Source organism: Girardinichthys multiradiatus, chromosome 5 (genome assembly GCF_021462225.1).
Source record: "Girardinichthys multiradiatus isolate DD_20200921_A chromosome 5, DD_fGirMul_XY1, whole genome shotgun sequence".
NCBI lineage: Eukaryota > Metazoa > Chordata > Actinopteri > Cyprinodontiformes > Goodeidae > Girardinichthys > Girardinichthys multiradiatus.
Genome location: NC_061798.1, coordinates 7,746,579 through 7,774,502, shown reverse-complemented (window position 1 = coordinate 7,774,502; position 27,924 = coordinate 7,746,579). Strand labels below are relative to the sequence as shown.

Sequence of the window (27,924 nt, the reverse complement as noted above, 5' to 3'; positions counted from 1 at the left end):
AGATACTCATTGAATTAAACATGTTACATTTAGCATTCATCCATATTTAATCATTAAAATTTTGGCAGGAATATTTAATAATAAATAAAGCAGTTTTTTTCATGTCTGCTTTTCCTTGGAAGAAGGTGTAGGTGCTCTCACAGAGCCCTCTTTATACATTTACCTCTTGAAATATTTAATTCTTTAATTTCCAGAAAGTATTTTCTGTAACCCTTGCATGGTTTCCATGACTTAGTCACGTCAATTATTGAGCATTAGTCATGATCTGACACGTGACTTTCCTAAAGAGCATTTGTCTTGGTTCATTTTGCCTTTTCTTTTTCCACAAAGTGCAATTGATGTTTGATGCCTTATGTAGTTAAGCGACTTCATCTCATCTTTCATTACCTTTGGATTGCATCTCGAAACATTCACCTTCTAGAAGAGACCAGGTGGTTGTGATGTGCACTGGTTGGCTCATGTTTTCATGCTGCTAGGAGAATTATCAGGAGGGCATGACTTCTTGGCAAAAGGCTTACCTTTTTGCCCTGGTGTTTAAGATTTTTCATTCAAAAAACACAGTAATAATCATCTACAGACATTTCAGAATCTGATGTCAAGGGCATAGATTGAATTTCATGGTGAGTCTACTGTGCAAACCAATTTACAGTAAAATCATTTGTTAGGGCTGATGTAAATTGACTAAAAGGACTGCAGGTAAACTCATGAACTTTATTCGAATCAAAGGAGGTCAGACACCATCACTGAACTGTTCAGCTTACACATATTCCCTTCCTTTCTACAAACACGTGTCTGGCAGTGCAGCAGCAGAACACTGCAGAACAGGAGAAAAAAAACAAATGGATATCAATGAGTTATTTTTTTTTAAAACATATTGGTCAGTCATAGATCAATTTTCTGTAGACTAGTTGAGGTGTGAGTACCATCCAGGGGTGGAGAAAAATACTCACACAACTTTTAAAAATGAATGTCTTCACTTGTTTCAGACAAAGGTATTATGGATTTTGTTTGGTTAAATGGACATTAATGACAGTAAAATGAATAATGAGATGAGTACAGAAGCAAAGGCTGACACTGAGTGCTGCCGATAAAATTAAGTCTGCTAAAAAAATAAAATAAATCTCTTGGCAGCACAGTGATCTGTGTGAACTAGTGTTACCCGTTCGGTTTGATTACCAGTAATGCCTTTTTGTTGTGTGTGGAGTCCAGGAGGGAGCAGTGAAGCCAATATGTCTAGATGTATTGCATTATGAATGAATATGCAAACTTATTTACATTTGTCAATGTTAATACTGTCAATAGACTTCCTGTAGAGAAAGTTTCAAAGTTGGAACACAAATTCACGTTTTTATCCAGCTTTAATTTGTTTTGCAACAGCCCTAATGCTAAAGTCGAGCTTGCTACAAAGCAGAGTTTTAAATCAGATCAATACTATTTCTTCTGATATTAATTGTATGTCCTAAACATCGCCCAGTTCTTACTTTCTGTTTCTTTTTGAGATGTAAAAACAAACCAGATGAGCAAGATGATCCTAATAATTCATTAGAAAATAAACTGATTTAGTTTTAAAAGTTAGTTAGAATGTAGAATGATTTATTTTTGTGTTTTGTAAACATAAATAATTTCTTCACAGAAATGGCGACTCAAATCACATCCAAATAAAATGTATGCACACCAGTTTTATTGTAAATCTGTTTGTTGGAAATAAGGAAAAATTAGTTCAAATAAAAAACGTAGTCTGTGACAGCCTGATTGCTATCCTTCTAATCATGCACCTCACACAAGCTCAACACCCCCCCCCCCCCTTGTTTCCTGTTTCTAATGTTTATTTTTTATAGCCTTGTGTGGCTAAGGTTTTTTTCTGTGTGTGTATGTAGCTTGTATTGCCACCTGCTGACAGCCCTCTACAACCTCATTTACATTTAGAAATGTTCAAACATGGGTCATTTTCATATTAGTATCAGTGAAAAGGACCACTGACATTTTTACTCTTTTATGCAAGAACCATTTTCATTTTCTTTGTCTAAGAATTTTATTTTTTTAAACTATGCTACTTTTGCCTTTGTAACCGATGCAAATATGACAAACCGTAATATAGGGGTATGTTGGTAATATTTTTTTGTATGTCAAACTGCTACAAATAATTTCATATAAAAGTTTAGGAGAGGAACTGTTGCTGTCTCCATACATAACATAGAACTTGGCAAAGAACCAATTTTAAACTGGATCTTCAGGCTCCGGTTTCCAGCAACCTGTCATTAAGGCAGTTCATCATCAGGAAAGAGCCCCCATCAACACCTTCATCTCGGTCCCCAAGGAAAGAAGCAACTTAAACTGCGAAGCCTTCACTGGAGGCATCATGGAGGGCGTCCTCACCCAAAGAAGCTTCCCTGCCAAAATGGCTATCCACTGGCACAAAGGTCCAACGCTCATGATCAAGTCTGATGAGACCGTGATGGCCAGAGACAAGGCCCTGGATCGCAGATAGAAGAGGGGTGGATGAGACACAGACGGTTTTTATATTGGCGGGTTGCAAAATCACTGAGAGAACTAAACAAACTAAAAAGCATTGAAATAATCCATCTATACTTTTTATTTAATTACAAAATAATATGTCTACCTTTTGTCAAAGGTAAAAATATATTAGAGATGCACAAATTCTGATTCTCTGACTATAACACATAAAACATTTTAATGCGTTCAATGAATAAGAGAAATCTTTTTTATTAAAAAAAAAGAAACAAAAAAAACTCAAGTTGTTTTTACATATTGTTGTTGATGTTCTGGAATAATGTTTGATATATGACGTGAGCCATGGAAACCAAAGTCAAATTCCTTGTTTGCATTCACAAACTTAGTCATTGAAGTTGATTGATTCTGATATAATGTGATAAAGATTTACCAAGAGATGTTGGCGGTTTTACTTGTACATTGTGCATTGCCTGAAACAGATGCATCTTGATTAGGGTGATTGTTTTGCATTTTGATACCAAGTGATTTACCAACAAAGACATTACCAGTTTGCCTTTTTTCCCACTCTGATGATTTTTTGCTACTATCACCACTGGGGGACCCCAGAATACAGACAGCAGGCGATGTTGTGGTAACTAAGGATTTTGAATAAACAAAACTCACTTTAGCAGGTGGTGGCAAGCAGGTGAGAAACATTGACAAAAGACATGGACAGGTTTGACAGGACAGACTTGGCATGATCAGATGAAACTGTAACAAGTTAATGTTTCAGCGAGGAACAAACAGAACAGCAGAGTATATATGGAGCACGGTGCAGGTGAAACGAAGAGACTGATTGCATGGTGCAGGTGGACCAAATGAAGCTGATTGCTATGGCAATGTGCCAGAGGGTACCACAGGGTGCCAGTGGATGCCAGAGAGACAAGACTGATAGGTCATTCTCCATGTATTGTTCGAATCTCTAACCTGTTACTCAGTTGTTAGCTGCAGACAATGATGCAGTTATTGGTTGTTTCTTAACCAACATTCTAAACCTAAATTCAAAGTCACTTCTATTTTTAATAGAAAAATATTGACATACATACTTTTTTTATCTCTTTAGCTCAATAGTCCATAGCTCTGTTTCATTCTGCTTAGTTTGTCTTTGGCACTTGAATTACTTTTTTTCTGTTTGTGTTAGAGAATTTAAGTACACCCTTTCATCAAACTTTTTGACAGGTGGGCGGGACTTCCGGTGAGGGCGGGATTTCCGGTTGGCGCCATGTGGGCGCCATGTGGTTGCCATGTGGGCAGGAGGTCACGTGGTCAAGCAGGTGGTGTGTCCAAGGGGGCGTAACCGTGGATGCTGATTGGTTGTCGTCATTAGGGGCGATACCTTAAATTAGTCAATTAAAACACAGGGGTGTGTTTGTTATAAATAGAACAAGACAAATATGGTATTATCGGAAACTGTTTGGCATCAGCACCAATTAAAAATAGAGGGGGTGTGTTTGCAAGCATCGTTAAACCTTGAATAACCCAATGAAAACAATAGGGCGTGCTTTAGTGTTTACTTTAAATACAGAGATAAAACTCTGCACTTTACATGCAGCATTCGTTGGAAAAAAGAACACCCGTTCAACAATGGCTAGAGTTAAGAGAGTTTATCGTCAAGCGGAGGAGAAACGCAACGCGTGCCAAGATGATGATGATGAACAAGCAACTGCATCATATACTTCCTCAACGGAGATACCTATCGATGATGAACAAGCAACTGCATCATATACTTCCTCAACGGAGATACCTATCGGAATTTCCGTCATGACATACTCTACAGATGATGAGGATTCAACATCAACTTCAACAACCATGGTTGAAAATCAGACCTCGGTTCGGCCAAGATGTATATCAGTTCTGTGCGAAACCCCAGTGACCGTCTACCAGTATTCATCCCGTGAATTGAATGCTCCTAAGAAATTGTAATGGAAAATTATTTTAAAGTGCTCTGATATTCCCTTCACCTCTCTCATTTGATTCTGTGTTTTATCACCCACAGGTGACCTTCCATCTACCTCTCACCTCTGACCTCTGTGTTTTGTTAGTGTTCTGTTTTTTAGAGCAGATGGACTCTAAATTCCAATGCTGGAGAGTTTAATGGTTAAGACCCATCATTTAGGATGATGTCAGGAAGGGCAGTTAGGTCTGTTCCTAGATAACCTTGTCACCTTTGAACTCAAGAAGGGTTTGGGTCATAAAACACAGACTCTTGGAAGTTGAGATAACACAGTCATGTTCTGGTATAAATACTGTGTGTAAATGTTGATCGGGGCTCTGTTTCACTGACTAACATCAGTGTCAGGGTCTTCAAACGCTGAATGCCTTTGAATAAAACTTATAAGACAAAGTCCGGATTTTCTCTTGTTATGAGTCAACTTCTACCCACTTTGATAAGAAAATTCCACAACAATTTTAGCGTCATGAACAGGATCTAACGTGCCAGAGGAGACCGCAGGATGGGACACGGACGCCTGGCCAGCCTGAGAGTTGTTCTCAGTCCACCTCCATATTACGGTAGTGGAGTCCTCATGCCCGCCTGCGGCGTCTGGCTGATTAGATCCGAACAATTTGTCTTCAAATATATCTGGGTGAGAAGTTGCTCTGTATGATATAATGTATATTATTATTTTTATTACACATTAACCATCATCTCCTAACTAATTAATTAGGTTCCAGAGTTGCGAGAGGGAGGACATCAGCTGAGGGCCCGGTTACCCTGCAAAAGGAATTGCAGGGAGGTTCTTATTGGTAACAATAAGATAAAGGAAAACACAGGGTTTTGCGGGTGGTTTTTAGCAATTTTCTACACCTCATAAAGGAGAAAAGCCAGTGGGCAGACGTGCCGCTGAACAGGTAAAAAAAAATGGTTCCGGAACCTTGAGGCATCAGGGGTGTCACCTTCTTCAGACTCTGATTTATAAAATAATGAAAGGAAAAAGTGGGGATGATTGTGTTAAATGTGCTTTAATTTGGAAGATAAGTTTGGTTTTTCACAGCGTGGAAGTTTGAGTGTAAATAAGTTAAATAGTTTAAAAAGTTTCAAGTAAAACAGTTGATGGAAAAATAAAAAAAAAACAAGAAAAGATTAAAAAGCACAGAGTGCATCAATTAAGGGGTTAAAGAGTTAAAACTTTCCTGAAGGAAGTTTCGTTTGTCTTAAATATTGCGATCAGTCGGTAAAGAAGGTAAAAGTGAAAAGGGACATTAGAGATGCGAAAAGAAAGTTGTTTTAGAAAGGAGTATAGTTCATGTTGTGGAAGGAAGTGACAGGCAGGGGGACAACTGACTGACTGACTGATAATATTTCTTTGTACAAAATTTGAACCTATACTAAACTTTTCTTCTGCCTCTCTCACACACAAATACACACATATATGGGATTTAAGTTCAACATCTGTGTTTTTGAGTCTGGATTTTAGAAACCTGCCCTTCTCCATGGCTACTCCGCCAGAGACGCTTCTCCAGCACGGCCTGAAAGAGAGAGATCTGCCTTCCTGCATGTTGAAAATCGCAGTGTGACTTTCTACAAGAAAAAAAAACGAAACTCAGAAGAAAATCCGGATTCTCTGAGATGGACAACGATCCATGCTGTTTGCAAGAGCCAGAAGAGTGATACACTGGATTTATATTGAAAGCATCTTATGCGGGCAGAAGAGAAACCGGAGCAAAGTTTCTTCTTTCTCCCTCCTGGAGAAGTTAAAGTGGACAAAGAATGATTGAATGTCTCACCAACAGACCTGGGAAGGTCCTGGTTATTTTTTGGACTGATAGAGGACTGTGTGCCATGACAGTCTGACTCTGGAGCGATTTAGAAACTGATGGGGGTAACGTACAAACACACACACATTTGCATAAATCTTTTCCTATTTTCTGCAATGAAGAACGCTTATTAACCGCTGCTCATGTGACACGCTTGCTTGACGTTAACAGATATAGCGGGTTAAAATATTATTTTAGGGTTAGAAAAGTATCTTTAAAAAGGTGATAACTTAACTCATTTGATACTTTCCAGTTAATTCTTTCAGAGAAGCAAGTTCTCTTTCGTTGTGGAATATTCAGGGTCAATTATTCTAGTTATTAAAAGTTATTAAAAGCAGAGGAAGTTACAACATCTCCAAAACTCAGCAGTAACCATGTGTTTCTATGTTATTCTCAGGACAGATCTCATGAAGGAGTATTTTTAAAACCCAGCGCATGCGTAAAACCTGATGGGTTTCTCCTTCAGGTATTATTTTCTGTTGTCAGAGTTTGTATCCCATAAATCTAATGGGTAGAGACCTCATTAAAACAGGCTTAGTTCTACTGCAGATGGTCTTCATACAGTTTCTGACACAGTATTTACAGTTTGGTGCAGTTTTTGTCCACAAGTGTTAACTGACGCTTATGGAAAGTACAAATTCATTGTTTTTCACAGCAGCTGCTGGGAAGAAGTTATATTAGGTTTTTCTTCCCTCTTCTGATTCATGCAGCGTGTTGATTTACACTGTACCTTATATCAGGTCCTGACAAAAAAACTATGAAAGGTTTGGTTCTGCAGGTTCTTTTTTCTCCCTTTGGAGAAGGAAAGGACACCTGATCAGTTCTGTGCTGCACAGAAATATTAAAACACTTGTTGTTTTCTAAGATATCACCAGCTAAAAACTTTTAAAACTTTTGAGAGTAATTGGTTTTGTTAAACACATTTCCCTTGGTAAAACAAACCTTTAAAATGAGTATGAAAAAATTGGGTTATTTAGAAAGAATCTGATTGGACAGTGGTACCACACAAAAATTAAACTAATTCCTAAAAGACTCTGCATGAAAAGGCCTTCAGAACCGTGGAGTTATTTTCCACCACAGTACCAAGTTTTTAAGCATGCTTTTTCTTTATTTTAAAACAGATCTGGTTTTTGTTTTGTTTTTGGCTTTTTAGCATAATGTTTGTCTGAAGCTTCTTATGAACTGTGTTAGAAGCAAATATGATCTGAGGTAAATTAGGAGCTGTGAACTAATAATTTTAAATCTGATTATTGTCCAAGCAGAAATAATATATTTAGCCAATCCTTCAATCTCTGCAGAAAGTTAACACCATTGTTCAATGCAGTAGTACTCAACTTGTGGTTCCTGGACTCCTGAAGCCTGTAAGCCATAGATTTTGGGTCCATGAATTTATAATATTTAATTAAAGGTAGGCTGATTACTTATTAAAATAGATCTAAGCCAATGATGAGTTCCAGTCATTTTGGTGACTTTGAAATGCAATAATACTCAAAATTTCTACTCAGAAAGTAGAACACAGATTGGGGTTGAAGAGTTTAGTTTTGGAACCAAGGTTAGGACTTGTATAACGGAATAAAGACAAGTAAAATCCTTTATTTTAGGAAAATAAAAGAAATAAAGGCTCTCTTAACAGTAAGAGGATGGTCGGCTCAAACTCAAGTCTCCTTGTTTGATTTCTTAGGGTTTAAAGATTAAAGGAATACATAGGAGTACAAAGGTACACAAGGTGATTTCAGATTACTAAGAGATAAAATATTGGAACATTTATCACCATTTGGATTATTAAAGAGGGGTTCTAGTGATAAGTTCTCCCCGACTCTCAAAATTTAAATAGCCAAATTAAAGAAAATGATGTTTGTTCTTTTTGAAACACTATGTGGAAAAAAGTCCAGTTTGGAGACAAGCTTCTTATCTTAATTTATGATTAAGTCAAACACTGCAGTTTTGTTTAGTTTGGGTATAACATAAAAATGTCAATGCTGACTTTTCTAATTTCCCCTCGGGGATCAATAAAGTATCTTTGAATTTGAATTGAATTAAATTAAAAATACTTCTTTGCATTTAACTTGAAATTCTGCAATGCAGCTGCGATCAAATTGAGCCAAACAAAAAGAGAACTATAACAATAACTCTCAGGATTGTAGTTATTATTACAGAGTTACAGTACAAAGAATTAGCGAAAGGTTTCAGCATCAGTAAATTTGGATTAATTTAAGAGAAAACTGTTGCTGTGCTTCTAAATACTTTGAGATTTTCTGGACTATGTGCACTGATTTTTAAAAAAACAATCCTGAAGATTGTCATAACAACATTGATCAATTATAGCATTAAAAGATATGGTTGAGAAAACATATTCTGAAAAGAGATTGTTAAAAATTTCTTTGAATTCTTGAAGCTTCAAATTTGGCCATTTGTCTGTCTCTGATGTTTTGTCTTTGTTTTGTTGGTATGAATGTTTGATTATATGTTGCATGAAACAATAATCCATGTTTGGAATAATGTTTCTAAATCTCAGATTGATTAAACTTTGAGTTTTCAGGAGAGTTAAGAAGCAGCTTGTTTCTGAGGTAGGTGCATGTTAATAGCTTTGCAGTTTAAGTTACACTAATGTGGGATGGGATGAAGAAATTGTGGGTCCGCCCATAGGCTGTCAATCAGAGGTTAGTTCTGCCTGACTCCGCCCACCTACCAGGTTGGTTCATGCCTTTGTTGTCATGGTAACGCTCAGCACCTCCCTTCCTGAGTTTTAACACTGTTTAAGAGACAATAGAATCAAAATGCTTGTAGTGATTGTTGCCTTAATAACATGTTTTTTTTTTGTATAATGATTAAAGATGTAGCATGACTTTTAGATTTATGTGTTTTATTACTAAAAGGTTAATGAAATAGTTTGAACCAGTTTGAAGAATTAGTTTTGCATGCAGAATCATTGGTGATTTATTAGATTGAAAGTTTCCCTGGTGCCATTAAGCTAACTGACAATTCAAGATATGCCAAAAGTAAGGAATATATTTTTGATAAAGAATCAGAGTCATGCCTTTATACTTGGTGGGAATTATTTATTAGATTCAATTTGTAGGGTTTATTCATCCAAATTACATTGGATGTCCATTAATCTAATACTCATCTTTGTACAAGACAAATTAGGATGATATGTGACTAATTTCTAAGTGAGACATTGATGACGTGAATAACTAAAGTTTGTGTTTGGTTGTTGATGGAACTGAATTGCAGTTAAAAACATCAGGATTTCTTTATGTTGCTTTCGTTAAATTCATAGTGACACATAGTTATGTCAGAATTCATTTCTTTGGTTCTATGTAATGTGATCTTGGTTACTAAAACATTTTTGTACAAACTTTTTGCTGGATTGTCGCATGGGTTGGACCCTGCGCCAGACGAGGGGAATGTCAGAATAAAGTAACATGGGGTTCCAAAAGTTTTAGCACTCATGGGAAAAAGGGTAGCTCATACCTCCAGTGAGGACTTAGTGACAATGCGAGAGAGACGTTGTACTTTGTTATATAAATGGTGCATAGCTCCCTAAGACCACATTATGAAAACCTCTCTGAAATTATGGTGTTGATTCTTTTGTGAAATTTTACATCTCCATAGATTAGACCATTTTTGAAATTCTTTTTGGGTTTTCTGAAACTATGAAATGTTGACCTGTAATCAGACCTTCCTCAAACATCATGTCACATTTTTGATATTCAGAATATTTAGCTGATGGTCATTGCTAGTATATCAGGTGAAGTCAGAAGATCAATTATTTGGATTTTGTTGGATGTTTTGATGAAGTTCATGTAGTTAAGCACTTAGGTTTGAGAATAGGACTTTGAATTGAAAATTAGCCAAGTGTTGTGAAGGCTCTACCTATTGTTCTCACTTATATGAGATTGAGACAAAGGACACAGGCAAATCTCAGTCCTTTTGAAGTGCTGTGTGGCAGGTCTCCTAATTTGGACATGCGGATATTGCCAAGATAATTTTCTTCCACATCTTTGTGTGAAGATAGGATGTTGTTTTACTGTCAAAACCTGTCCACAGTGTTTTCTCAAGTTTCACAGACAGTGAAGGCTGCATTACCAGAAACAGCCACTTCCACCCTCCAGTCCTTTATTCCTGGCGACTGGATTCTGGTCAGAGAATTTAGGAGAAAACACTGGAAGTCCAGGTGCTGGAATGGCCCATATCAGATCCTACTAGACACCCAGAAAAGCTGCAGGAAAGCTGCAGGAAAGCTCCAGCTCCTCCAGTTTCATCTGGCTTCCAGGACGCAAGTCATCTTCCAACTGGATCATCCACGGCCTGAAAGGTGTGAGGACAGCGGACCACCATAAGATAAAGAACTGTAAGCTGATCACTGGCGAGTGATTGAACAGGTGGTTGAAGAACACTGTTCTTACAAGGGCACAATAATCCCTTGGGCAGTGCAACGTTATTTCAGAATCTACTTAAGGCCATCGCATTGCCTGAAAGTTAGAAATCATAAGTTGGACTATGGAAGCCTAACTTCAAGCAGGTTAGAGTTCCTGTTTCTAAACATATTTCTAGAGGAGCTTCCAACGACCGCCCACCTGTACCAGACTGGTAACAGGGCAGCTTGAAGCGCAGAAGCCACTCAGGAGAGGCAGCAGGATTTTTGTTTTTTTTAAAGTTGTTTATAATTTGTTTTCTTTGAGAAAAAAACTGTTTGCTTTCAGTACCAGAAGAAAGGACATTCCACTTCAAGGTCACGATGCAGTTAAATGGAAGATGGTCTGTTCTGATGCTAATGATTGGTATTTCAAGTATTTCTTGTGTTCATTTGGGAAAAGGTACAGCAAAGACAATGTAAGGCTAATTTGAGGAATTGTGTTAATAATACTCATCAGCTGATTCGAAGAGAGAACCATCACTTTTCTGACTACTATGATCATACTGATAATGTCTGGTGGCAACTGATGCATCAAACCGTGAGGAAGATAAGAAATGGTAGTTGCTATGTTTGTTGTTTGATTCCACATGCTATTAATGATCAACCATTTTTGGTACCAGTTCCTATTGATACTGCTTATACTCTAGCTACTTTCTTTCCAGATAACCGGTTGGTGGAGGTCATTTTTCCTTGGGTGAGGAATTATGCTGTACGGAAAAGCAGAAATGTTAGTAAATTTTCTAGTGAGACTAATTTAACGTGTGCGTCTACAGGAACTCTTTATAGATTTCGGGGTAATAGAAATCCAATTAAAGATCCAGATATTTGTATTGCTCAGGAGGAAAGCACACCTTATTTCCTTGGAAAGACGGTGGGTTGTAAAACTATTATACCAGTTTCATGTGCCTTGATCCACAGTAATACATCTGGACCTTGTCCTGTCAGGACTGATCCGTATACTATTTCAGAATCTTTGGCTCCAGATCCTTTTGTGTTAACTCTTAATCTTACAGCCTTACCGAATGGAAGTCAATTGTATGGCATGGCAGGTAAATTAACCAGGGTTCTTGTTACTTTTCCTAGTAGAGATGGGTTCTCGTGTCCTAAGAACATGGTTTGGATGTGTGGAAACAGATCATATCTGTATCTGCCTGCTAATTGGTCTGGAGTATGTTATCTAGCTCATTTACTACCTACAGTCACGACTTATGATTCACTCAGCCCATTATTAGAGAGGAAGACAATGCTCAAACGGCAAAAGAGAGCTAGGATCCCACATTGGAAAGGGATTTTGGGTAAAATTTTTCCTAATTATGGTGCTGCTAACGCCGCCCATAGGATTAATGAGTTGTCAGTTGAGTTAGAAAATCTTACTGCTTTATCTGAGGAAGGTTTCACTGTTCTAACTACGGAGCAGCAGGCTATAAGAACTATGAGTTTGCAAAATAGAATGGCTTTGGATTATCTGTTAGCTGAGAGGGGTGGCGTTTGTCATTTAATTGGGGAACAATGTTGCACTTTTATTCCCGATGTGTCTAAGAACATGACGAGTATCCATGATAAGTTGAGGACTTGCTGACGACCCAACAGAAGGAGAATATGAGTTCCTCTTGGAATCCTTGGTCTTGGTTCTTTACTGGTGGATGGACATCTTGGTTAGTAAAGATTGGAGTGATTCTTTTATGTTTCTTTTTGATTTTGATGTTTCTTTCATGTTGTATTATTCCAATGGTTAGGGGAATGGTGATGAGACTGGTACGTTTTTCTGTGTTGCCTGTTGATAAGGATGTGAACTTAATTTCTGTTTGTCATGATTGTGATGATTCTGCATTTAAGGTGGCAGATGGTATGGATACCGATGGATTTTATGTTGCTTGAGATGCTTTAATGATGTGCTAACTCTAAAGTGTTTGGGGAGTTATTACTGATGTTCAGCATTTTAGTGGTATATATAGAGATTTGGAGTTTTTTTTTTTTTAAGTGTTGTTATCCTTATTGTTTTAGCTTTGTCTTGGTTGTAATTTGAGAACAGTAGATCTTAGAGGAAGCCATGACATCACACATGTATTTGTTATGTATTCTTTTCTTTTATTAGTTTTACTTTGATTATAAGCTTTGGGTGATGGTTTTGTAGAATTTTCTTTTAGTTTTGTGATTATCTTGTAATCAGAAGAAAGGAGTGTAATGGAAAATTATTTTAAAGTGCTCTGATATTCCCTTCACCTCTCTCATTTGATTCTGTGTTTTATCACCCACAGGTGACCTTCCATCTACCTCTCACCTCTGACCTCTGTGTTTTGTTAGTGTTCTGTTTTTTAGAGCAGATGGACTCTAAATTCCAATGCTGGAGAGTTTAATGGTTAAGACCCATCATTTAGGATGATGTCAGGAAGGGCAGTTAGGTCTGTTCCTAAATAACCTTGTCACCTTTGAACTCAAGAAGGGTTTGGGTCATAAAACACAGACTCTTGGAAGTTGAGATAACACAGTCATGTTCTGGTATAAATACTGTGTGTAAATGTTGATCGGGGCTCTGTTTCACTGACTAACCTCAGTGTCAGGGTCTTCAAACGCTGAATGCCTTTGAATAAAACTTATAAGACAAAGTTCGGATTTTCTCTTGTTATGAGTCAACTTCTACCCACTTTGATAAGAAAATTCCACAACAAAATCAACATGCTACATCTGCAGGGTACAAAGACCCCTGTTCGACACTCTGCAGGATAATGGTCTTTGGAGCCATATGGCCTGGTTGGCAGCTGGGGTTATATTTTCATGTATGAAATAGGAGAGCTTTTCCTGTATCAATTGGATCAAGATGAGGTATTTAATGGATCACTTGCTCTGTGTACTCTCACCCACAGCGACTGGGCTGTGTTAAGGCTTGCAATCCCGCACCTTAATGATAGCCCTGAAACAGTCTCAAGGCAGGAGAGGGAGGAAGAAGAAGAAGAAAATGAACTGTCTCCTCGACCTGTAAAATGGGCGAGAATGTTTCATATACCATCCGATGTTGAAATAGCTGAGAGAGAACCTCTCTTTAGCGCAGTGTGGGGGTCAAAAACCACAGCAAATGGCCGCTGGTCTTTTCGGGCAAGCAGACGCAGGAACAACCGGACGAGTCCCTCAGATCTGTTTGTGTTGGAGGCTTTCAATCAGGACTGCGGCGTATTCAAGACAATGCTGGCTCTGCCGTTTGAAGCTTGGGCAGAGAAGATGAGTGAAATTGGACATCGTCTTTCCGACCTTTTCCACAAGTCACGAAGTTGGATCGATGTCATGTCAGTGAAAAAAACGCTGACGTTTCCTGTTTTACGTTTAGAACGAACCCTCTTCTGAGGACACGTCCCTTCCTATGATATATATACGGGGGGATAACTGCAAGCTCACAGACACTGAGAATCGTATCATGAGAATAAATGGACCGACACCATACAGGGATCTCTACAACCACCGAGCAGAGATCCACTTCTCTCCTGAGCACGATGAAAGTTTCAACATTGGACCATATCATCCGCCTTCCCCTGACCTCGTCTCACCATCCACCTCAACATCCTCATTCTCAGAGAACCACTTCAGTCCTGCATCACCTACAGGATACAACATGAAATATCTACCGCTTTCTCCAGACCTCTGCTCACCATCACCGCTATTCATGGCTGAGTCTGTAGACGCGAATGTCCTGCCTGAAGACATGAAGGTGGTCGTGGAGGAGGAGGTAGCCACCGGCTACTCACCCTCTACCGAAGCCCCTACACAAACCCTGGGACCGATGGAGGACCCTCAGCCTTCAGCAGAGGATGAGAGTAACCAGGAGGACGAAATTGACGGTTGGTTCTCAACCACCCTCATCAATACGGTGAAAACAGCGATACTTCATTTATTCAACATAACCTCTTTGAACTATCTCAGAGAAACCTGCTATGGATGTATAACGAACCACCCGAGCCAGCGTCAACACCATTGCCTGGAGGTACTGGGGGAGGATTATTACCAAGTCAACTTTCAACGCATCGTACAACGACTCGTAACCCCCAAACTCGTTCCTGCTATTCAGAATCTTCTGGTACTTCGACGCATACAAGCGGATGACTTCAGAGTGAAGACGATTGCCAAGACGGTTTTATATGAACTGAAATCGGTACAAGGCATCCACAGTGCAATAGCGCACGTTTATGATCGCATGGTTGAAGAGAAACACCTCAAACAACTTAACTCTGTTTCAGAGTGCTATGGACTGACAAACTGATCTCACATGTTTGATGACTTGTTGTATCATTTTTTTTTTTTTTAGTATTCCAGTACTTTAATTAATCTGCATTATATGATTTTTCTTCTTTTTTCTTTTTACTATTAAATACAATTAAAGTAGGAACATAGTAACCTTTCCCAAAAGTGTTGTTTAAAAGCTAGTAGTGTTTGAATTCATCTGCATTAATCTGCATTTTATCTGATTTTGTTTTCTGGTTGTTTTTTGTTTATATTAAATACAAAAATAAAAAAAATAAGGATAAATCTACCCTCCTGTGTGTTTTTTCTCATTATTTAACAAGTAATCGGCAGAGTGAGCATAAGGCAGAGATGGCAGGAAGACGGCTGATGAAGAAAGTATATTATAGCCCTTCAAATCCGGGAAGTTTTGGGGGTGTAGATAGGTTGAGGAGGGCTATGCAAGATGAAACGGGAAAGAAGGTTGCGGTTGAAAAAGTTAAAGATTTTTTATCAGGAGAAGATACCTATACTCTACATAAACCTGCAAGAATAAAGTTCCCAAGAAACAGAGTTTTTGTCACCAGACCATTGAGGCAGTTCCAGGCTGATCTCTGTGACATGCAAGCTCTGGCCATGGAAAATGATGGTTATAATTATTTATTAACAGTCATTGACATCTTTTCAAAAAGGGCGTATGTACGAGTTTTGAAGAGGAAAACAGCCGCTGAGGTGGTAAAGACATTTGAATCAGTTTTTACAGAAAGTCAGATCCCCAAAAAACTTCAGACTGATGCCGGTAAAGAATTTTTTAACAAGAAATTTAAGGTTTTAATGGAGAAACACGGTATTGAACATTTTGCCACAGCGAGTGAAGCAAAAGCTTCAGTGGTCGAGAGATTTAACCGCACATTAAAAACAAGGATGTGGAGATATTTTACAGCTAACAATACCCGGTGGTACGTTGATGTCCTGCAAAACCTAGCTAGAAGCTACAACCATTCCTACCACTCCAGCATTAAAATGAGCCCTATGGAAGTGACCCCAGAAAATGCCTTTCAAGTGTTTCAGAATCTGTATGATGTCAAGTCCAACAGATATTGCAAGGACTCAGTGACAACGTTTAAACAAGGGGATCTTGTCAGAATATCCAAGGTCCGTGGAGTGTTTGACAAAAAATACGAACAGAGTTTTACGGATGAAGAGTTTACAGTGTATGAGCGGATACCCCGTTCTCCTCCTGTATGCAAACTCAAAGATTTGGATGGAGAACCTATCAAGGGTTCCTTTTACGCTGAGGAACTTCAAAAAGTAAAAATATTTAACGACAAGATGTATCAAGTGGAAAAAATATTAAAACGACGTACGGTCAAGGGAGTCAAACAGGTTTTTGTAAGCTGGAAAAACTGGCCTGAGAAATTCAACAGTTGGATCAAGTTTGATGAACTTCGAAACGTATAAAAAAGGTTTGCACTAAACCTCACAGTTGACACAGCATCATGAACCGTCAGGTAGAGGATGATGGCTTTTACGTTACTCTTCCATCTAATGCTAGCATGGAAGTGTTTAAAAATAATACCAGTTCAAGTTTCCGTGTAAATTTAGCTCAACATATTGATTTAGAAGGCCAATGGATGGTTGCATTAGCCGAGATTTCATATCCTCATACATGGCATAATTTACCGGATTATGATGCCTACTTTGAATAGAGGAAGGTTGGTGATGTGGAGATCAATACGCAAAGGATCAGAAGTGGCTACTATAACAGCGTTATTCAACTCGAGACAGAGATGGAAATGTTTTTCAAAAAATTGAAATCGGGTTTACGCATTAAATTCAGCAAAGTTCAAAAGAGATTTGCATTTCAAGCAAACAGTCCGTATGAAATACGCTTCTTCAGCACTCTAGCTTATATGATGGGCGTGAAACCAGGGGAATGGATTCATGTTTCTGAACCAAAACTGGCTCCTTTTCCAGCGGATATAAAGGCTGGTTTCTATCACCTATACTGTTACAGCGACGTGGTCAGCCCTCAAATAGTAGGCGACACTTTTGCACCTTTACTGCGGACCGTCAAAGTACAAGGCAAATTCAGTGATATGATTACTCAGACGTTTAACCCCGCCCACTACCTTCCAGTCTCCAGAAGACATATTGAAAATATCAATATAGAAATTAAATCGGACCAAAACGTTCCTGTAAATTTCGTCTATGGAAAGACCGTCATAAGACTACACTTCAGACCGGTGATATCACAACGTAGCCTGAGATAAATTTTATTTGTATAAACTATTCCAGAGATATGTATATAACCTCTAAGATTGATTGGTTATCATTCATATTACGCTGGTCATTCAACACTGCATCAAGCAGGCAAGAGAGAACATGGCACAGCTAAGTCTGAGACGTGATCCAAATCGCTTTGTAAATTACCATGTAAGTCAATCAGGCGGTAATCTGCCAGGGTTTTATGGGGCCCCGGTCATGTACGGACGCGGAATTGGATCATTATTTTCAAAATTATTCCGCTTCGTATCCCCTCTGGTTAAAAAAGGATTTGCAATTGCAAAACCCCATCTTAAAACGGCTGCATCAAATATCGCTTCGGATGTCATCGGTAGAGCCGTGAGTAAAATGAGTGGTTCTACACACACCGACGGTCAAGAAGGTTCAGGAATTATGGTTTTATCCAAAAGACCCAGAACAAGACCCCCTGGTGATCGTTTAAGGACGGTTAAAAAACAACGACATCGCAAAAAAGGAGATCAGTCGCAGCTGACAAACGAAGAGGAAGGAAGTCATCCGCATGTTTTGATATATTTAAATAATGGCTCTTTTACATAACAAATCATCAGAGTGCACGCTGGCAGAGTTGGACTTATTTTCTGCCCCGATGACGCAGCTATCGATCGAAGATAAAATTTACACCGAGATCCAGCCTTTATCAGCAATCACCGATGGAGGCCTGATCGAGTTTTTCATTCCGGGAGACGGAGAAAAGTATCTGGATCTCAACGATACGCTGTTGCATCTCAGAGTGAAAATTACTAACAAGGATGGAACAAACCTGCCAGATGATGCACCTGTAGGGCTCATCAACTACCCGTTAAACACCATCTTCAGTCAGTGTGATGTCACTCTCGGAGATCGAATGATTTCACAATCCAGCGCTACACATCCATATAGAGCCATGATTGAGACATTGTTAAACTTTTCTGAGGATTCTTTAAAAACCCAGTTTAGCTCTGGTCTTTTTTATAAAGACACTGCAGGTGCTCTGAACTCTATTGTTACAACTAACGACCCTAACCAAGGTCTTAACAGCAGAGCAGGCTTTACGGCAAATTCCAGGGAGGTACATCTCCTAGGCCCCCTGCATGCAGACATATTTTTCTGCGAGAGACTTCTTTTAAACTCTGTTGACCTTAAAATTAAACTTACAAGAGCCAACGATGCCTTTTGTCTCATGGCAGCAAGAGACTCCACTTACAAACTCAGGATATTAGGAGAATCTCTTTTTATCAAAAAAGTTACTGTCTCTCCAGCTGTACGACTGGGGCACGCTTCAGCTTTAATGAAGGCAAATGCTCTGTATCCACTTTCACGTGTGAATGTAAAAACATATTCCATCCCTGAAAATTCAAGGGTATGCAACCAAGAGAATCTTTTCTTAGTCGTCTTTCCCAAGTATGTGGTGATTGCGTTACTGGATCATGACGCTTTTACAGGAACACGCAATCTCAATCCGTTTGACTTTAATCATTTTGATATGGAATATTTAGCTTTGTGTAAGGATGGCAGACAAATTCCTGCTAAAGCCTTCCAGCCCAATTTTAACCAAGGTCATTCAGTGAGAGAGTATTACAACTTGTTTACAGCTACAGGACGACATCTAAAAGATCTTCCACTGAGTAAAACACGTCAGGAATTTAATCAAGGATACTCTCTATTCACATTTAATCTTAACCCGGGCGAGGACACAGATGCTCTATCTCCAGTTTCCAGTGGGAATTTAAGATTGGAAATGCGCTTCAAAAACCCGTTGCCTCATACCACCACGCTGATCATTTACGCTTGTTATGATTCTATTTTAGAGATTGATGCTGGTGGATTATTATTAATCTAATCAGGCATGAATAATCATGAAATTGAGAGCCTGATGCGTCATCTGCTGGGAGATTTGTTTTGTGGTGTATGGCCGTGCGACCAGCTGCCGCTGCTAGCTGACAAATTCCCAGGGCCGGGCTACTTTATTGTGAACACACATCCTTCACACATGCCTGGAGAACACTGGCTAGCTCTGACATTGGATGAGAATGGTCAATCCAGCTTTTTTGACTCTTATGGATTCTCTCCGGATTTCGAGTTCTACCCGTCAAGCATCGTAACATTTTTAGAAGACAGATCCTCAAAAATATTGTATCATAATAATCAGCTTCAAAACACTCTGTCCACTGTGTGCGGTCACCATTGCATTTTTTATCTATGTCATAGAGCGTGCGGATTATCACTGCAGCAAGTGTTGTCAAAATACACCGGAGATGTGATTAAGAATGATTTAATGGTATCTAACTTTGTGAAAAAATATCAGAAATGTGTCATTAATCAAAGTTGTACATTTTATACTCACGGAACATGCTCTTTGGAGATGTTTCTGGATTGTTATGGAATTTAAAATGTCTTTTTTTTTTTTTTCATTGTTTGTTTTTTTTTTTTTTTTTTCTTATGATTTAATATTTGTGTAATGACATCATATGTTAGTGTGTGAAGTAGAGAACGAAGTTAGACTTGAAAAATATAATCAATAAATATTTTATTGAATAAAAGAAATAGACTACATGTTTCATTTTCTTATAACGGTTTATGGTGAAAATGTAATCCATCGGGGTGGTAGTGTCGTCTTACGAAGAGACCTTTTTGATCTCCCATCAGCATTTTTTGGATCTTCCAGCTCAGATCTCAACCAGTAGGGAGAATGAGTTATCTGCCTTCTTCTTCTTTTTCTTCTCTGCTTAACGCTGGGGGGTGTACCCCCATTTTCAATCGATGTACCCTCTGTTTTGAAACGTCTATATTCTTCACGAGCATAAGGGTTAATGACTGAAGATATGGGGATGTTTACTTCTGACATGGAGTGTAGAAAATCAGACCATCCTCGGGTTTGTGATGCTCCAGATTTTTTAAACGGAAGCATGAGATTTTTCAACAAATCAATCATGTGGGACCCTTTTATAACATTTCCTTTAAATACAAATTCACCTCGCGAAGTCCAACTCTCACTTCTTTCGGATAATTTCTTCAAAATGTACTCGGCATTTTTACGGTTGTGTTTAGGAAGGCTTTTCAGTACTTCCGTAAGAACCTGATCCTTAGGGGCCTCGTCCTGCCCTGGGCCTTGTTTTTCTTGGGACCGCTCATGTTCAGGAACCTCTGTGTCACGCTGCAGCGTTAAACTGACCCGCTGTTTTTCTTCTTTGACACCTTGCTTAAGTAAAGTCAGATACCTCTGGAGAAGAGCATCGTATCTCTTGCTTTTTTCATAAGAAGTCAAACCCGGCTCGTTTAATATCGCTCTCATTTCAGCATCCAAATTCTCCTCCGCCGTCTGTCTGATGGACGTGTCTGACTGGGTCAGACGCTTGAATTGATGAGGTGAAATGAGAAACATCTTCTGCGATGTTCTGAGAGACATTATCTCCTGATGATTCCACCCACTAGATTACCGATCAAGGGTGCAAGAGCCGTTAAGATGGGGAGAATAAAACCACCTCGTTGCTTTTTGAGAGCCAACTGTTTAGTTTTTATCCCGGTTCTTTTATCACCCAACAATCTGATGATATTTCTTTGTTTCTTCAATTGTCGGTGTTGAGAGGGTGATAGTTTAATGTTACCTTTTAGGATATTCAGTGCAATCTCGCACAGAGCCTGAATAAAGTCGGGAGAGCAGTGTGCGAGAATATCTTTACGTTTCTGTGGACAGGCCTGGTACAAAGCTCTGAATAATGGTAAATTCCTTTTTATACGCGCAGACATGATGACTTACTTTGTTCTGGGCACGTACACAGCAAGCCACTGCTGAGGAAGTATCCCCGTTCTCAGTCTGAAATGTTCTGGGCAGGTAGGCGTAAAATCGATGATTAAATATCCATGAGCTTCTCTCGTTGCGTCTTCAAAACTCTCCAAGAAGAGACCCTTTTGAGATGGAAACATTTGGCGGGCCAGTATATTCAGCTGGAGTTTATCTCTCGGGTTCTTAAACAACACCATATAATTACAGTTCAAACTAATAGTGCGACTGAACTTCCCCTGATGAAAAACATTCTGAGTCAACATCATGACGCTCATATTACGATGGTGGCGAAACTGGGTAAAGACCTTCATCACGTTTTCATCATCTGAGGCTTGAGCGATAACATCGTCTAGAATAATCAGATGATTCTGATCAGGAGGAAACAGGTTTTCATCTTCAAAAGAATGAGGCAATCCTTCCACAAAAGTAATATTTTTATTCATCTTCTGCAATTCAGCATACATGGGTTGAAAAGATGTGTAAATCCATACAATATTTTCTGGAACAATATCCATGACATGATTACAGTTTTGTAAAATACTTTTTACAAAGAAAGTTTTCCCGCAGCCGCTGGGTCCAACTATCATACATGAGAAAGGTGCTCTAAATCTACGATCAAAATCAATCTCCTGTAAATCCATGTGATTTTTTATTTTATTTCTTCTTCAACTCTAATAACCGAAAGGCAGAGTTGTCCAGTCAGAAAAAAGACGTCTCTTATCATACACCATTAGAAACTTTTTAAGAAATGTCGCGTTTGTCAAACGGAATCTCTTTTTATCCCTCCTGATCGTGTGCTGAGGGATTTCAATGACACCCTCACTTGACCCCTGTAAGTAGCCCTCGACCAGCCCTTTGATGCTGTCAAAATTGACCCTCTCGCTGCATTCATGCGTCTGAGTGATGCCTTTAGCACGTATCACTACTTTTTTACGGTTTTTAGTTTGGTATGCATAACTCTTGGGTCCTGTCGATGCAAACTCCGAAATGCTGTCACCATCTAACTCGTCAGTAAGATCACCCAGATAATTCCCCAATTCCAGAGGAGTTTCACCACTTTTTGTCACATAAATCAAACTGTCCGTGTCAATATAAATCAATCTGTCCTGTAACTTCTCCATGCTGCTGAGAAGTTGGATCAGGTGGATCATTTTGCTCAATACTGAGTGGACAAAATGCTCTATTTAAATCATCAAGAGCCTGATTGATTAAGTTTAAAACGTCACCGTGCTGATGTTCATTTATTACATTTTCACTGTTAGCAGGAGATGCATTTAAAACGATGTTATCTGCTACTTCTGCATTGACGTGAATTTCGTTAAGTTCATTAACTACATTTCTTATTTCATCCAGGGCAAGTCTGATTCGGTTATCCATTTCTATGAACATAAGAAAAAATAAATAAATAAAACTAACCTACAGAAAAAAAAAAACAAAAACAAAAAAAACACAGTGATCAGTTCAGTTTAAAATCACCTTGATGTCACCAAAATGCTTCTTTAACAGAATCTGACATGCTGCCAGAAGCGTTAACGATGAGGCCTTATTACGAAGATTCCGTGAGGCTGTAGAGACTGTCTTCCTGCGCTGTCCGTTTCTGTAGCCAATCTGTCCTACCATCAACGTTACCTCTGTAAGGAGAATGAACAAAAAATAAATAAATAAATAAATAAAAATATGTATATATATATATATACAGGTCCTTCTCAAAATATTAGCATATTGTGATAAAGTTCATTATTTTCCATAATGTCATGATGAAAATTTAACATTCATATATTCTAGATTCATTGCACACTAACTGAAATATTTCAGGTCTTTTATTGTCTTAATACGGATGATTTTGGTTTACAGCTCATGAAAACCCAAAATTCCTATCTCACAAAATTAGCATATCATTAAAAGGGTCTCTAAACGAGCTATGAACCTAATCATCTGAATCAACGAGTTAACTCTAAACACCTGCAAAAGATTCCTGAGGCCTTTAAAACTCCCAGCCTGGTTCATCACTCAAAACCCCAATCATGGGTAAGACTGCCAACCTGACTGCTGTCCAGAAGGCCACTATTGACACCCTCAAGCAAGAGGGTAAGACACAGAAAGAAATTTCTGAACGAATAGGCTGTTCCCAGAGTGCTGTATCAAGGCACCTCAGTGGGAAGTCTGTGGGAAGAAAAAAATGTGGCAGAAAACGCTGCACAAAGAGAAGAGGTGACCCTGAGGAAGATTGTGGAGAAGAGCCGATTCCAGACCTTGGGGGACCTGCGGAAGCAGTGGACTGAGTCTGGAGAAGAAACATCCAGAGCCACCGTGCACAGGCGTGTGCAGGAAATGGGCTACAGGTGCCGCATTCCCCAGGTCAAGCCACTTTTGAATCAGAAACAGCGGCAGAAGCGCCTGACCTGGGCTACAGAGAAGCAGCACTGGACTGTTGCTCAGTGGTCCAAAGTACTTTTTCGGATGAAAGCAAATTCTGCATGTCATTCGGAAATCAAGGTGCCAGAGTCTGGAGGAAGACTGGGGAGAAGGAAATGCCAAAATGCCAGAAGTCCAGTGTCAAGTACCCACAGTCAGTGATGGTCTGGGGTGCCGTGTCAGCTGCTGGTGTTGGTCCACTGTGTTTTATCAAGGGCAGGGTCAATGCAGCTAGCTATCAGGAGATTTTGGAGCACTTCATGCTTCCATCTGCTGAAAAGCTTTATGGAGATGAAGATTTCATTTTTCAGCACGACCTGGCACCTGCTCACAGTGCCAAAACCACTGGTAAATGGTTTACTGACCATGGCATCACTGTGCTTAATTGGCCTGCCAACTCTCCTGACCTGAACCACATAGAGAATCTGTGGGATATTGTGAAGAGAACGTTGAGAGACTCAAGACCCAACACTCTGGATGAGCTAAAGGCCGCTATCGAAGCATCCTGGGCCTCCATAAGACCTCAGCAGTGCCACAGGCTGATTGCCTCCATGCCACGCCGCATTGAAGCAGTCATTTCTGCAAAAGGATTCCCGATCAAGTATTGAGTGCATAACTGTACATGATTATTTGAAGGTTGATGTTTTTTGTATTAAAAACACTTTTCTTTTATTGGTCGGATGAAATATGCTAATTTTGTGAGATAGGAATTTTGGGTTTTCATGAGCTGTATGTCAAAATCATCCGTATTAAGACAATAAAAGACCTGAAATATTTCAGTTAGTGTGCAATGAATCTAAAATATATGAATGTTAAATTTTCATCATGACATTATGGAAAATAATGAACTTTATCACAATATGCTAATATTTTGAGAAGCACCTGTATATATATATATATATTGAAATAATCACATTAAAGCTGGAAAAAAAACAAAGGAATTCAAATTAATTCAGTATGTATGTATGAATTAAAACGTACCGTTCATTAATCCACTCACTAGCGTTGCTCTGCTTTGTAGCGCAGAGAGTCGCTGTCTTTTGGCCGGGGTTAAATATTCTGTAAAAACAGAAGACAATAAAAGTTATCTGACGCTGCGCAGCACAGCGTTCATAAATAAAACGAAAAATAGTTTTTAAAATACACAAGTTTTTTTTTTATCTTACTCCGATTCTTTGCGGTAAAACCTCCAGATTTCACTTCTTGTTGAACTGAAACGGTGCCTCTCTGCTGAAAGCTGTCTTGATCTTTGAAAAGCGACCTTCTGGTGGGCGGATTCAATGTGGCATCTTTGGATGTATCTGTAAACAGGTTTATATGACATTTTATTGAACTATGCTTAAAATACATATATATATATATATATATATATTGTTTTTATTTAATTTTTATTTCCTTACCTTGCTGCTGCTCGACAACTGTGTCTTCCACAGAGCTCTCAGTCGAATCTGTAAACAGTTTTTTATCTGAGGTTTAAAATACATTCACTCTCAAAGAAAAAATAGATAGTTCTTAGGACTTACTTACTTTCTGGTGGTACTGGTAACTTATCCGGTGTGTCTTCAGGGGAAATGATGATAATTGACGGGGGGGGGGGGGGTATTCAAAGAATCAGTTTTAATTTCTGTGTTAAAAGAAAGTTCAGTTGTTGTTGCGGGTTTCTCTTGTTTGGAAATAATTCGCCTTCTCAATTTTGACTGTCGATTCCAGCCGCTGAACCCTCCAACTTGATCATTCGGGTTTACCTCTCTCATCAAATCTATAAATTGAAACATTGTCAAGGGTTAACTATAATATATATATATATATTTTATTGCATTTAACATTTACTTACCATAATCTGATTGTGTCAAGATGAAATCATCAAGGTCATCAGCGGTGGGTTCTATGACAAAGAAACAAATATATATATATATATATAAACAATATATATAAACAAAATTAGAGAACATTCACATGCATTTAATGATTTCTTAAAAATGAATACTTACTTACTTACTTACGTTTAAAGATGTCATTGTGCTTTTGTGAATTATCAGAAGTAGAAGCCACAATTTCCGGGTTTCCTGAAATATTTACCGACATTGTTTCTTGTCAGTACTGGCATTTTCAATGTAACAAGTGTTATGGTTCAAAGACATTCAGCATTTGAAGACCCTGACACTGAGGTTAGCCAATGAAATAGAGCCCCGACATTTACACACAGTATTTATACCAGAACATGACAGTGTTATCTCAACTGCAAAGACTATGTTTTTAAGACCAAAACCTTTCTTGAGTTCAAAGGTGATATGGTTATCTAAGGAACAGACCTAACTGCCCCTTCCTGACATCGCCCCTAACAGTTGGATATAGAATAACTGTAACCCTGTAACTCTAAGATGAAAAAGTAAATGTTTTAGAAAAGCTACAGGTAACTAAAATTATCATTCCTTTTTTCCTAAAATGGAGTCTCTCATGATTAAAAAAACAAACACATCATTACTAGTCAATTTATAACTTGGAAACAGTACACTGAAGTTCTTTTTTTTTCTGTTAATCTCATATTCATCTTACCTCTTTCAGCTGCTTTTCCAGTTCAAAGGTGATATGGTTATCTACTGAACAGACCTAACTGCCCCTTCCTGACATCGCCCCTAACAGATGGATATAGTATAACTGTAACTCCCCTGAATAACCTTTTACTCTAAGATGAAAAAGTAAATGTTTTAGAAAAGCTACAGGTAACTAAAATGATCATTCCTTTTTCCTAAAATGGAGTCTCTCATGATTCAAAAACAAACACATCATTGCTAGTCAATTTGTAACTTGGAAACAGTATACTGAAGTTCTTTTTTTTTTTCTGTTAATCTCATATTCGTCTTACCTCTTTCAGCTGCTTTTCCAGTATGTTGACGCAGAAGCTGAAGGTTTTTCTCGTTCCATCGATGTAGTGAAGCACAATCTTTTAATTTACTTTTTAGGTCTTTTCTATTTTGAACGGATTTAGACTGGCTCATATATTCAACAAATAAGTCCTGCTGTAAAGCAAAATTAACTTACAATTCTGTCAGGTTACACAGTTCCTTTATTAGGATTTCATGTGATAGGTCAACATTAAGTTGATCATACCTTTAAAATATAAAAGGATGCATGTCTTTTTTTGTTTTTTAGATGTATTAACGCCTGAAAAAACATACAGATTATTAATAACACCCTTAAACACACCCCTGTGTGTTTTAATTGGCTCATTTAAGGCCTTCCCCGTAACACCCTTAAACACACCCCTGTGTTTTAATTGACTCATTTAAGGTATCGCCCCTAATGACGACAACCAATCAGCATCCACGGTTACGCCCCCTTGGACACAGCACTTGCTTGACCACGTGACCTCCTGCCCACATGGCAACCACATGGCGCCCACCGGAAATCCCGCCCTCACCGGAAGTCCCGCCCACCTGTCAAAAAGTTTGATGAAAGGGTGTACTTAAATTCTCTTGTGTTCATGCTTTATGATTTGTTTTAGATCAGTTCACAAAATACAACATAATCTCATATTTCATGAAAGGATTAATTAACAGTAAAATACGAACTTATGGTAGTATCATTGTCTGTATGTCATTTTTGGTCTAGGCTACAAAAACATGCTGCAGTTAATAGTGTACTAAGAACACATGATGCACCCTAGACAACGGCCCCCATGCCAGTGTGTAGGGTGTCTGTAAATTAAGGTGTGCGAGCACAACTGCAAAACATAGAAACAGATAAAAGATGTTTTTTGACTGACAGAATAAAGTGCATTTATTTGGCAAATGAGTTAAGGTTTTATTTCTGGATATGCTGGTGGGACCAATTTGAAATGATTGCCAGATATGTTTGAATGCTGAATCCTGTTTAAAGTTTCAGTGAAAAGCTTATTATGCGGTATGACACTTGTTTATACAAGGGAGGTAAGAAATAGTTGTAATAGACACAAAATGTAATATACACTGCTCAAAAAAATAAAGGGGACACTCAAATAACACATCCTGGATCTGAATGAATGACATATTCTAATTGAATACTTTGGTCTTTACAAAGTTTAATGTGCTGACAACAAAATCACACAAATATCATCAATGGAAATCAAATTTATTAACCAATGGATCCCTGGATTTGGAGACACAAAATCCAGGAGGGCCGTGAGGCCCTCCAAAGAAATGCCACTCCACACCATTACTGACCCACTGCCAAACCAGTCATGCTGAAGGAAGTTGCAGGCAGCAGATCACTCTTCACGGTGTCTCCAGACTCTGTCACGTCTGTCACATGTGCTCAGTGTGAACCTGCTTTCATCTGTGAAGAGCACAGGGCGCCAGTGGCGAATTTGCCAATCCTGGTGTTCTCTGGCAAATGCCAAGCGTCCTGCACGGTGTTGGGTTGTGAGCACAACCCCTATTGGTGGACGTTGGGCCCTCATACCATCCTCATGGAGTCGGTTTCTAACCGTTTGTGCAGACACATGCACATTTGTGACCTGCTGGAGGTCATTTTGCAGGGCTCTGGCAGTGCTCCTCCTGTTCCT

General features: G+C 38.7%; 1 long non-coding RNA gene across 1 annotated transcript in view; it reads right to left on the bottom strand.

Annotated features, from left to right (window-relative positions):
* Window positions 1-27,924, bottom strand: part of LOC124868570 — a 69,562-nt gene that overhangs the window by 8,644 nt on the left and 32,994 nt on the right. The window lies entirely within an intron of this gene.